Source organism: Stenella coeruleoalba (assembly GCF_951394435.1).
Source record: "Stenella coeruleoalba genome assembly, chromosome: 10".
Taxonomy (NCBI): domain Eukaryota; kingdom Metazoa; phylum Chordata; class Mammalia; order Artiodactyla; family Delphinidae; genus Stenella; species Stenella coeruleoalba.
Genome location: NC_137156.1, coordinates 57,809,099 through 57,819,378, shown reverse-complemented (window position 1 = coordinate 57,819,378; position 10,280 = coordinate 57,809,099). Strand labels below are relative to the sequence as shown.

The 10,280-nt window shown below is 43.0% G+C and overlaps 1 protein-coding gene across 3 annotated transcripts in view; it reads left to right on the top strand.

Annotated features, from left to right (window-relative positions):
• The first annotated feature begins 3,116 nt into the window (after positions 1–3,116).
• Positions 3,117–10,280, top strand: part of LOC307192428 (uncharacterized protein) — a 40,693-nt gene continuing 33,529 nt past the window's right edge. Inside the window, exons 1-3 of one of the 3 annotated variants that reach the window (XM_079933283.1) lie at positions 3,117–3,144; positions 4,207–4,306; positions 5,202–5,323. The gene's annotated coding sequence lies outside the window, so the exon portion shown is untranslated. Of the gene's footprint in view, positions 3,145–4,142; positions 4,307–4,756; positions 5,324–10,280 lie in introns of those variants that run through there. The other 2 variants (XM_079933282.1, XM_079933286.1) reach the window with 2 other exon arrangements.

Genomic DNA, 10,280 nt, shown 5'->3' with positions numbered 1-10,280 from the left:
TGCGTGGCATGGCCAAAAAAACTAAAAGTAAAAATAAATAAAAATAAGGACAGCATTAAGCCATAAAATTACTCTGAGGCTTAAATTATTTAATGCCCATGGAAGCCGTGTGTGTGTGTGTGTGTGTGTGTGTGTGTGTGTGTGTGTGTGTGTGTATGGCAGTAATGTCCCATTCACTTTTATACTTTTGAAGTATGCTTTGATCTTTTTTAAAGGACATGTATTTATTTATTTGTTTTATTTTTGGCTGCATCAGGTCTTGGTTGCCACACGTGGGATCTTCCTTGTGGCATGTGGGATCCTCTGCTGTGGTGCACGGGCTTCTCTCTAGTTGTGGCCTGCGAGCTCAGCAGTTGTGGTGCACTGGCTTAGGTGCCCCACAGCAAGCGGGATCTTGGCTCCCTGACCAGGGATTGAACCAGAGTCACCTGCATTGGAAGGCAGATTCTTAACCGCTGGACCACCAGGGAAGTCCCTGATTTTTCTTTCTTTCTTTTTTTAAGTGAATTTATTATTTATTTATTTATGGCTGCGTTGGGTCTTCGTTGCTGTGCACAGGCTTCCTCTAGTTGCAGCGAGCAGGGACTACTCTTCATTGCGGTATGCAAACTTCTCATTGTGGTGGCTTCTCTTGTTGCAGAGCATGGGCTCTAGGTGCACGGGCTTCAGCAGTTGTCGCATGCACGCTTAGTAATTGTGGCTCACGGGCTCTAGAGCGCAGGCTCAGTATTTGTGGCACATGGGCTTAGTTGCTCTGCGGCATGTGGGATCTTCCTGGACCAGGGCTCGAACCTGTGTCGCCTGCATTGGCAGACAGATTCTTAACCAGTGCACCACCAGGAAACTCCCCCCTGATCTTTTTGTAAAGCCAGAGTCATATCCTCAAAGAGACTGTGAATTACCAGAGGGAAGCATTGTGTTATCACCATTTTGACCAATAAAGTAAGACCTGAATAACTGGATATGTATTTCATTTACCCAAAAATGAGTTGTAATTTCTTTGGTTGACAGATGTCATGATAAAGATTGAAACTGCTGAATATTTAGGCAATTATGAACCCCACAAATACTCTGATTCTGAACAGTGACATCATTCTGGACTGAATGAATAGGTTTTGTCAGAAAAAATAAATATCCTTGTGGATAAAGGCAACAAGTTGGATAGGGTGGCCTGGAATTTGTATTTTTAACATGTGTCCTCATTATGCTCTCTAAAATTAGAGACCAGCTGGAGCTGGAATATTAATGAAATATTGTTACCCCCTGGGACCAGAGGTGGAGTTAAGAGTTTTAATCAGAATTAATAACTCCTCCCCCAAATAAAAGAATAGGTGAAAAGCAAGACCAAGTTGATCATTACGGTCATAATGTACATGAATATTCTTCTTAAGTGTTTCCTGATGTAGTGGCAATAGTGTTGTGCTCCTGAGTTCTACTTCCAGCATCAACTGGGGGTATGAACTTGTGCAAGTCTTATTATTTCTCTGAATCTCTGTGCCTCAATCTTCTTTGGAAAATGTTGTGCCACCTATAAGAATTGATGGATAAGAATGCTCCTGGTATGCTTTAAGTATTCAATACACATCTATTGATTAATGAGCTTCAAAGCTCATTGCTCAGATGACTTCTTTACCTACAGTCACTCCCTAGATTGTCCCATCCTGCCCTATATAGCAACACCTAAATTTACATCTCTAGCTGTGATTTCTTCACTGAACTCCTGACTCCTATCCCAATTGCCTGTTTGACATTTACTCTTGGATGTCTAATTAGCATCTCTAACTTAACACATCCATAACAAAACTATTGATCCCTCTCCCTAAACCTGTTCCTCTTTCAGTCTACTCTATTTCCAAAAGACAGTCTTATTTTAGTTGCTCAGATCAATAACCATGGAGTCATCCTTAATCAACATCCAATTAATTAGCAAATCATGCTGGACATGCCTTCAAAATATATGTAGACCATTTCTCATCACCTAAATCACCTCTAAGCTCGTCCAAGCCACCATCATTTCTCATCTGGAATAGTGCAGTAGCTTCTTAATTTCTCTACTTCTACTCTTGCCCACCTTCAGACTGTTCTCAGCAGAGCAGCCAGAGCAAATTTTTAAAACGTTATGTCATGGAGGTTTATGTCAAAATGACTAAGAACTGAAAGCAAGAAATTAGAATTTATAGAAAAACAGGTTTCTTGGCTCCATTAATATCTGATAGCTAATAAACCTTTGAACATGGGGCAGGAAAAAAAAAAAAAAAAGGTAAGATCATGTCACTTCTCATTCCCAAAACCCTCCAGTGTTATTTGGGACATATCCAAATCCCTCTTGGACCAAAACGTGCGCCCCCTTCCTTCTGGTTTAAGGCCTTTGCTTCCTGATGTTCCATCTATCAGGAATACTCCACCAGCTACCCACATGCCTAAGTTGCTCACTTCCCGTCTCTGCCTTCCCTGTCATCTATAAAATAACCCCACCACTACCTACCCCCTTCTCTCTCTCTCTCTACCTCCCTCTCTTCCTCTCTCCCTCTCTCTCTCCCCTTAGGCACTACTACATTCTAGGTATTTATTTATCCATTGTCTCCCTGACTTGAAGGTAAGCTTCATGGGGCAGTAAGTTCATTGTCTTCACTACTGTATCTGCAGAGCCTAGAACAATGACATAATAGGCACTCGACACGTATTTTTATATGCTGCCGATAAATGGTAGCCGATCCTGACTTTGAGGCTGAAAGGAGAAGGATGTGTGAAAAGGATGACTTTTCCGCTCAGCAGCCAGAGCTGGGGGTGTGACTTCAGAGAGTTTCAGTTCGAGGAAGGTAGTCTGGCCGCCCAGTTGATTGGTCCCTCTTCCCGCCCTAACCAAGTCCTTTCCCCAGGCTCCACCCCGTCCAGGATCTCTCCGCCTATTGGCTGAACTCTCCACGCCCTTTCGCCCTCTCAGCCAATGGTAGGATAAAACTGGGAGGGAGGCGGGGCCAGAGCGTCCCCTGACCTGCGGGCTCGCGAAGCGGGCACAGAGATGCAGAAACCTCCCGATGCCTAGAAGGACCGGAGGGTTAGGGTGGGAGTTAGTGGGGAGTCGGTGACGTAGTTCCTTCTCCGCATTGTTCCAAGATGTGGGTCGGGCGCTTTCGGTGCGGGGTATGTGGCAGCTTGGTGTGGGGCTTCGGGCCGGTTCTGGGAGCGGGTGGGGCACATAGGCCGGGGGCCAGGCCTCCTTCACCGCTGCCCGCTGCGGAGACGGGGGCGCGGCAGGTCAAGGGGTCGTCGTGGGCCCCGCTCCCCTTGTTCTGCGCTGCCCCTTTGTCTTGGGTCTCGTCTCCTGCTCCGCGTAGCTGCTCACTCGGACCAGCTGACAGCGGTGACAGAACTGTATCATCCTCGTTGCTAGCCACGGGGCCTCCCTGGTAAAAGCGGTCCACATCCCGCTCAGGCTCTCAAAGGGCTCCGCAACACCTAAGTATATGGCTCAGATCACTAATCCAATCCCTGCTGTGTTCTCAGTGAGGAAGCAGACCCAGAGAGGAGGGCAGAGCCTTGCCGAAGATTACTCATTCATTCATTCAAAAAATACTTAGCACCAACTTGCAGTGTATTAGATCCAGGGATTACAGTTGTGTACAAGGCAGAACTATATTCTGGTAGGGAAGAAATGGAACAAGCTTGAAGGGTTAGACGCGGGGTCTGGGAATCTGAAGGGGGAAACACAAAACCGATTTTGAGGCCTAGTGATCCTGAGAGATGGGTAATCATAAAAAAATTCTCCTTCTAGCATCCCTGTAAAGCCTTATTTCTTCCTGTCTTTAAAGACATTTGACTCAGCAGAGTTTCCCTCATCCCTTTTCTGCAGACTTTTGTTGGAAAGCTGGATTGCAGAGAACTTCTCACTTGGAATGCATTTGTCAGTTAGAGGAGAATGTGGAGACTTAGATATCAATAGAACAGGTGAAAAGGAGCGACCGTGGTGTGATGGAATGAGGATTTCCTTCCGACGCAGAAGGCTTATCTCTTACTACCCATACGACCTTCAGCAAGTCATTCCATCTCTGGGAGCTTCATTTCCTCATCTTTAAAATGGGAATGATTATCCTTATTGCTCTCAGTTCAATAGGAAGGGAAGTGACCCAGGGATGGGACATTGCCCTGAGTGTCCACTTGCAGTTGAGCTGTCAGAGAACTCAAGTCGTTTCTGTGTGTTTACAGTGATCCAAGACCCCACCGGGAACTTTTTCCTGGGCAGATCCTTTGGAGTGAGGCTACTGTGCACAGGTGTGAAAGTGAGCCATTCCCTTCTCTTTGGCAGGTGAGATGTTTATTGTGAAATTAGTCTGGGGACGGGAATCCTGCCTGCTAGAGTATGGGAACCAGGTCTGAAAGGGAGCATTTCTCGAGAGAAACAGAGAAGTGGGAGGAGGACCTCTGGACCCTGAGGAGTAGAGTTTTGGTGAGGAAGGGTGATGTAGTGGAACTCAGTTTTGGGTGTCAGGAGACTTTGGCTTGAGTCCCAGCTCTCCTCTAAGTTCCAGTTTCCGCAGCTCAAAATTTTAATATGAGACGAGGTGGTCTAGGAGTTTCCTTCCAACTCTGACATTCTGAGAATCTCTGAGCAGTTAGACTAGGTCAGTCTCTTAGGGAATTTAAGCCCTTGGATGGCCCTGTTGAGACAGAACTGCCAAGAATGTCAGTATTGTCATGGTGTTTCGACAATATGAAACACCAAAGAGATAAACAGGTGGAGAGGAGGGATGAGGGTGGTCATGTGTGGAGGGTGCACTTCTCACCATCCCTACACCCAGATAGAATTAGATAGAATTCTGAACTTACTTAACGTTTCAAATCAAACATTTATTGAGCCCTATGTGCCAGGCACTGAGTGGGATCCACATACGAATATCATGGGCCCTGTTCTCTGGGGGCTTAGAGCTTAAAGTATACATGTGAGGAGGGACACAGACATACACAGAAGGAATTATGGTATAAGGCAACTTTATTTTATATTACAGATTTTTAATTTTTTTTTTAAGTGAAGAAATTTTTATATGGTCAAATCTATCAGCTTTTCTGTTATGGTGTCAACTTTTGTTTTATGCTTAAGGCCTAGGCCTTTCCCTGAGATCAAGATAATTTCTAATAGTTCTTTTTTTTGTCCTTTAAATTTTTACACTTTATTCATCTGTTTCTCTGGAATTTATTTTCAGGTATTGCCTCTTATTCATCACTCCACTGCAGCTAAACAGTAACCAAAGACCATGTGACCACTGCCCAGAGGAACCTGAAAGGCTGGTGATGCTGGTGAATTAAAGGAAGACAACGCCTCTAGGTAAAACCTCTGTCTCTCTCTCTCAGAATAGAACTTTGCCCTTTGTGGGTTCCTCACGGCCTGAAATGAATGGTGCTCCTGAGATCAGGACACTCATCCATCACTCTCAGGGATTTGTGGGTCAGAGACCTGTGGGGCCTCATTGGTCCTCTTCCATTTACTGATTGTCTGAGATTGTAATTTTGTGCCCAGTTGCCTGGATACTCCTAGTGACTTGCTATCCTTATAGCCTCATCTATCCCTCCTCCTACTTCTTTAGCTAAGACCCCACCTCCCTACTGCCTGGGAATTCTTCCAGAATTTCTGAGGGAATTTCCCATCCATTTGGGCAGAGGGCAAATAGTTAGGTTTCCTTGGATCAAACTCTCTTCAAACTATCCCTCCCTGCTCTCCTGATAAGTCTTGCTTCCTCCTCAGGTCCCCCAGAACCACCCTGAGCATCCTTACAGCACATCCTTGTGCATTTCTCTTTCTCTCTGCCTGCTCTTTAACCAAAATCTCTATTTCAGCAAGCTTATACATTTTCATGACTTCATCTGTCCCCTATGTCTTATTCTCAAATTAGTATTCCTGACATATTCTTCCTCCTCTTGTCTAAAGTGTTTTCCCACATCCCCATCTTTCTTAGTGATAGTACCATTCTCAATATTTAGACCTGGATCTGATGGCCTAGAATTCTTTCCTTTAGTCATCCTCTATATCCAGTCTGATATATGCATATGCTTTCCTGGAAATAGCTGGACTTGTTTTCTATCCTGTTGTTATTCTGGACTAGGGTCTCACTATCTCATACATTTGTTTATTCATTCAGCAAACATTTATTCAGCACCTAGAAAGTCGCAGGCCCTCTAATGGTCACCCATACTGCATTCCTAAACTTTTCTCCCAACTCATTTCCCTTCCTCCATTCTTTTTTTCAACTCTAATCCATCTGGGCTAATCTTCCGAAAGCATTCTTTTCCTAATTTCACTTTTGGGTAGGGGGATACAAAATTTATTATCCAAACTGGGATGCTTTTGTGAATTAAGGGGGGCACTATTAATAATGGTGCTGGAAAAAAATTTTTTAATAAAAAAATAAAGAATAATGATGCTGGAATAGCAGGTATAAACCAGGACTATTCTGGGAAAACCAGGGTATATGATCACCTTACTCCTAGGTGACAGCTCTTGGATTCTTTCTTTTTATTTTCCTCAGTTTACTCCTCATGGGATACCCCAGCTGCCTCTTTCCTGTTTTCCACTTCATGAAGCCCAGAGAAACATGAATGTGCTGGGGGTGGAGGGAAGTCTGGGACTAGGGGAAATGAATGGTAATGCTTGAAAAACTTTGTTCTTGACAAGTGAAAATGAGAAGGAAAGTAACAAGAAAAGAGAATAGCAAGGTAGAAAAAAGAATATGGAAAATAGAGGGAATTCCTTCGTGATCCAGTGGTTAGGGCTCCGAGCTTCCACTGCAGGGGGCACAGGTAAGATCCCTGATCAGCAAACTAGGATCCTGCAAGCTGTGCCATGGCGCAGCCAAAAAAAAAAAAAAAAGAATATAGAAAACAGAGAGGAAATTAAGGGTAGATTTCACTCTTCCATTTAGAACTTGTTTCCGTTGACCAGCAGATTATATCCATATTTTTTGCCCCGTGATTTCAGTGTTCTGGCTGGTATCACTTCACGCAATTCGATTGTTTCATTTCCTCATTTGTTCATGAAACAACAAAAAAAATTTTTTTGAGTGCTTGGTATGTGCCTGGAACTTTGCTAGGAATACAATAATGAACAATATGGACAAAAATCCCTGCCTTCATAAAGCTATGTGATAGTGTAGCCTCCCACTTATTTCTGAGTACATCAACCCTGTGCTAACATCCTTTTGAGAAAACAGTTCTTGCTTATCCTCAGGTTCAGCCAAAGTTCTACCTTTTTTTTTTTTTTTTTTAGTTCTACCTTTTTAAAGCACCTTTCCACAAGCGTCTCAAGCCCCAGCACTCACTCCCTCTCCTAGCCCTTCATCCTCTGATTGGGTACTTTGTAAATTTGTAATTTACTTTCTTAGTGTATTGTCATCACTCCATTATAAGTTCCTTAAAAGTAGGTATGATATTTCACGTTTATATTAGTCTCCTTGGGCCTCCATAACAAAATTCCACAGATTGGGTGGCTTAAACAACAGACATTTATTTTCTCACAGTTATGGAGACTAGAAGTCCAAGATCATGATGACTGGCTGATTCAGTTTCTGGTGAGGACTCTATTCCTGGCTTGTAGATAGCCACCTTCTTGCTGTGTGCTCACATGGCTTTCCTCGGTTTGTGTATGTGGTGGGAAGGGGGCAGGAGTGCAAGTTGAAAGCTAACTCTCTGGTATGTCTTCCTATATGGACACATTAATCCTACTGGGTCAGGGCCCACCCTTATAACCTCATTTAGCCTTAATTACCCACTTAGAACTCACATCTCCAAATATAGTCACATTGGGGGCTTGGGGTTCAACATATGAATTTTGGAGGGACACAGTGTGTAACAGAACTTTTTTTTTGCATTCAATAATGGTATTTATTGCTTGTGGAAGACGGAGTCATGTAAATACCTGCTTATTAATGTTTTTCTTGAACACCTCTTTTTGGAAGGCTGCAAGACTGATCTTTCCATAACAGCCTTTAAGGATATAATAGTTACTGCACTAGCTAACTGGGGAGCATTGGATCAGCCATGCCTAGAAATGAGACATCCGGGGGCTGGCTTCAGGGCACTGTCTCATTCTGAATCTCTAACATACTTTGTTCTAGTAATTATGGGAATTTGTTCCTCTAAAGTCATTTCCTGAGTTTTCATAAGTAATACTGTAGAAAGAAGAAGAATTAAACAATAACATAAGTTAGCAGAGGACAATTTGCCAGCAAAATGGGAGGCTTTCATAACAGCAAGTCCATAAACTTATCCACCTAGTCATCCATCCATTCATTCATACCACAAATGGTTTCACTTTTCTGCAACAATGCTTTTTGAAAATTTCCCTGCATGAGACCCAGGACAGAGATATGTACAGGGTAGAGTGTTCAATAATTACTAGTTGAAGAAATGTATGAAGAAAAGAAAGTTTCAGAGAAGATTAAAAATGGAAAAGAAACTGAGAAAGAACCATCAACTTTCTCAGAACTCTGGAGGCGGCTTCACTTACTGTCCCACTCTGCTCTGCAGTTCCCCTGGCTTCTCACTGAGTTTCCTCCACCTGCTAACTCCTGTTTGATTAGGAGGGTAACAGCAGCTGGATGTGAGTGTGCTCAGGCTCCTGCCAAGAACCCCTCCTCCCCCACCATTTTCTCTGCCTGCCCTCCATATCTTGGGCATGAGTCCGTGTATATGTGCCTGTGTATCATATGGGTGGCACTCACCCTTCTGAGATGTGAACTCTAACCTCCACAGTTCTCTTCTTGCTGGCCTTGAGCACTCACCATTGAATATGTCCTTCCTTCAGAGATCTTGACTCAGTTTATCAGAATGCTATGGGATAATGAAAACTGGTCAAGCTTTTTGAAAAGCAGTAGGTAGTACTACAAAACAACGTCATTCCTTCTGACCCAATCACTCACTTGTGGAACTTCTATCCTAGGAATATATTTCAATGAGAAGAAAACTTTATATGTATAGAGTGATCATGATAGCATTATTAATAGTGGTTAAACCTCAGGGAACAACAGAAATGTCTGACACTAGCAAAATTGTAGGTAAACTGTAAGGAGTTTAATTGGTGGTGAATTATGCAGTCAGAAAATGATCATATGAAGAGTTAATAGCAATATGGAAAAATACTTATAAAAATTAAGTAAAAGAAGTAGGATGCAAAATTATATCTACTGTATATTTACAACTATATAATTATGAATATGGACAAGTCTGAAAAGGAACATAGTAAAAGGAAAATTAGTCATGTGTTAGTATCATGGAGTCATCTTTCAGTTTTCTTTTATGACTCAACCCCCTCTAGATTGAGGTCTGCTAGGGATATCTATATGTTCAGAGCTTTACATCAAACCAGTTGGGAAACTCCTGCTCATCCCTGACATTGGTTTCATGTATTGGCCCCTCTTAGTTGTGCTGCCCACTGCTCTCACCCTATTGCCATCTTTAGATACTTTACCACTGTACCATGCAAGGTCCTATTAGAGTTTCCCCTGCCATGCTTTAATTAACCCTGTTTCCCAGTTCAGCCTCTCAGGTTCACCCAGTAGACTGCTTGGTGAAAAGCAGACAGACTGAACTAGCACATACGGCTGGATCCAGCTACAGACCAGCCGCTACAGAGTAGGCTATGATATGACTATGCTCCAATATTGGAAGAATTGTGTTACCCCTATCACAACAAAGTTTAAGAAGAGGGATGTAGTACCTCGACCAAAGCAAAAGATGAAATCTTAGTCATACCTTAAGACAAAATCCGAGTTATTATTCTATAAAACAATTTTTGAGCACCTATTTTGTTCCAGCCACTGTATCACTGGTACTAGGGGAATAGGTCAGCATGAACTAAATGCCAAACTGATCTGAAGATTAGTCACTTAAGCTACTGAACGAAGGATCTTTCAGTGCATTTTTTCTAGGGATCAGATTAGGAGTTAGATGGCTCCAATTCTGGGAGTAGAGCATGAGACAGGAAGAAACCAGGATGGGTTTTATACTACTCATCGTTCATTCTGATGCTGGACATGTTGGGCTCCTGTCAGCCCCTGGCTTTCCATAAGCCTTTCCATTGGCTTCTATGTCTATCCTCATTTTTCTCATCTTTTTGATCAGGTCCCCCTGCCTTTGAACACTTACTTTTCCATGAGGGACCTTGTGTTCTGCCACATCTTGTTATCCTTGGATAATTCTCCTTCCTCTAGTATAGAGAGCAGGTGACATGTGCAACTTTTCTTTCTTCTGTCAGATGGTGAAACGGGGATTGAGGAAGTATTGATTCAAAA